Raw genomic sequence first — 3233 nt, 5'->3', positions numbered from 1 at the left:
TAACTCCATCTAGAGGGAATAGGAGAAGCAATGAGAGAAAACACCTGTCCCATGAGATAAGCTCTCAAATAGACAGATGTACACAGAGCTGTGGAAGCACAGAGAAGTCCTGATTCAGTCTTGGCAGCTGGAAAAGACTTTCTGGAAAATCAAGCCCCAAAGCCAAAACTTGCCCACAAACACTGATGGGATGTAGCCAGGGTCAAGAAAGTGAGAACCTTCAATGTAAGGCAAGGACATTCCAGGCAGAAGCAACAGCATGCTCATTGCGAAACAGACTGTCAAACTCTGGCATAGTATTGTGACTATCCCAATCAACCGGCATCCTCTAGTCACACCCCATAGTTTTGCAAGCAAGTTAGTTCTATCAAGAGATAGCAAGTCAGTCACACATTTAAAAATATCTATGACATAGTAGTATGTGGTGGGTACTGTGTTCAATGCTGAAAGAAAGGGAAGCTTTTGTCATGACTGGTGGAAGAAACCATACCCAAAGTAGAAATGAAAATGTTTTTCTGATTAATTTAAATGAGGAAAGGAAATGTAAAATAAGATAGGTATATGAGAGATAAGAGGAGTTATTACCGAAAAGAAAGAAGGAGAATTTTCTAAGTGGCAGGCATAGTATGAAAACAAATATTGAAAGGAGGCAAGGAGATGGAACAGAAAGGAATCAAAATTCTGTTTTCCTGGAAGAAGGGGGCAGCAGAACCATGGATAATACTGAGAGAGTTCTTCAGAACAGAGGGAGAGGACTATCTTGTGGATTTAAGGATGGCATAGAAATACAATGCCAACAAGCTCCAAGTGCTTTAAATCCATTTAAAGAGCCAAAGACACATCAGCATTTCATGGCAAGGTTACATGTGCTTTGAATTAAAATGTTTTAGTCCCACTGGGAACTATACACTGGGTCCTGTGGCCCTAACCTTTCCTCTTTAGAAGCTGTAGCTCAAACTGCATTATTCCACTCACGCTCCAAAGGTTTGAATTTGTTTGACATACTCTTTATTTTAAAGTAGTTTTAAATTTGCAGAGCTCCTGTGTAGACCCACCACAAAGTTTTCCATGTTTATATCTTACCCTGTTTATAGGATAGTTACATTTGTCACAATTAATGTGCCAATACTGATATATTACTATATATACTGGTCCATATTTTATTCTGATCATCTTTATTTTTATCTAATATCTTTTTATGTACTAGAATCGACTTTACATTTTGTCATAATGTCACCTGAGGCAACCTTTGCCTAATTTCTCAGATTGTCCCTGTGTTTCACGACTAAGTTTTTTTGTGTTTTCGTTTTTCCCCTAACGCAGAATCTCACTCTAGTCCAGGCTGACCTGGAACTCACTATGTAGTCTCAGAGTGGCCTTGAACTCACAGCAATCCTCTTACCTCTGCCTCCTGAGTGCTGGGATTAAAGGCGTGCACCACCACTCCGGCTCATGACTGAATCTTAAGAAGCAATGTTCGGGAATTTGTAGCATGCCTCTTACTGGGGTCTATCTGATGTTTGTCACATGATTAGACTTGGGGTTATGAGCCTGTCTGATGTAAAATCATGGCACTAGTGTGCCATTTTTACCATTTCATAGTAAGGGTATAAGGTAAAGAAGTACACAAAAATAAAATGAAATAAATGACTGAGCACTGTTGGTGTGGATCTTGTCACCTGGCTGAAGTCCTATTAGTCCAGGTCCTAAAGCAGGTTTAGTCATGCAAGCACCTGATGGTGATTCGTAGACGGGGTAGGTGAGGTGGCCTCCACTGGGGAGGGCAGGCACAGCCCCGATCTAGCAGGCTCGGGTATGTGCATTATGTAGTAGAGCAGGGGCGGGGGATGCTGGGAGCAGGCCTAGACTCACAGACATGAAGGAAGCAGAGGACAGAACAGGTGTTGGTGGGAGGGCAATGAAAGGACAGGTGACTGTCCATAAATCCACACAGGGCAGTGAGGTTGCTCTGGCAAAGGAAGAGTCCCGCCCACCTACACTCACAGCACAGGATAGCATGGATAGAGAGGGACATGTGGAGCCAGCAAGTGCACTTAGGCTCATACCCCAATTCCACTCCTTTTAACTGATAAGTCATGCTCCTCTGTATGGATACTTGTCTACTTATCAACTGCAAACATTCAGGGCTCCACCTTGGGTTGAGCTGCCATGGGAAATGTAACTTAGCAGTGGCCCGGAAGCTCTCTTTACAGCAATTCCCTGAGGAGCGTGCTAAGACCTAAACTGCTGAGTCCCCTTTCCAGAATCTATTCACTGATTCTCCACTGAACTCACAATTCTGGCGAGTACCCAGGTGATATAACTACTCTTGGTCCAGGAATCACACTTTGAAAACCACTGTTGTATGTAAATGTTTATAATCTTAAAAACTCTAGAGTGTTTTCCAGATGGCATTCTGGTATGTAGCAAGTGGTAGAGGAAAATAACTCATTTCAGTTCCTTACATGAACATTTATAAATGCCTTTCCAAAACCAGGAGTAGTGTACATGAACCTGAACATCAGGTATAGCTTTTATAGAAAAAAAAAAAATCTGTCAGCATTTAAGTGCACACACACACACACACACACACACACACACACACACACACAAACACACAGGCCTAAAAATACCTTACATAGTCTCTTGGCAAACACTGTCTGAATAAAATTTTTTAATATGGTAAAATAAAATTAAATAGTCCTATAAAAATATGCTAGGGCTACTGGTGCTGGTAGCATAGGCCTGTAACACCAGCAACTTAGGACGTTGAAGTAGAAGGACTTCAAGTCCAGGGTCTGTCTGGGCTACAGAATGCATTCTAAGCCAGACTGAGTAAATCAGTGAGATCTTGTTTGGAAAAACAATTTTTTTAAGTTCAGGGTTATAGCTCAGTAGAGCATTTGCCAAGCATATGTAAAGTCCTAGACTACATCCACAGCACCTCAAATGATGATGGTGATGGTGATAATGAAATTCAAGGTGAGAACACACCTCAGACAACAGTTCTCTACCGGAAACAATGCTAGCTTTGCTCAGTATCTGCTTGTTGTTCTCAACAAGTCAGAAACACAGCCTCTCTGGACATGGATTAGAGAGCCATGGAAAGATCCGAAGCCTGAAGAAAGGCCCCAACAGACCAGTTGATGAAAATGTAAGAGTAATAAAATAAGGCCAAAAGTAGAAGGACAAATATTTATCAAAGTTCAAATAACATAGTTTAGCATCTGCAC

The sequence above is a fragment of the Jaculus jaculus genome, chromosome 7 (genome assembly GCF_020740685.1).
Source record: "Jaculus jaculus isolate mJacJac1 chromosome 7, mJacJac1.mat.Y.cur, whole genome shotgun sequence".
Taxonomy (NCBI): domain Eukaryota; kingdom Metazoa; phylum Chordata; class Mammalia; order Rodentia; family Dipodidae; genus Jaculus; species Jaculus jaculus.
This window is presented reverse-complemented; position numbering follows the sequence as displayed.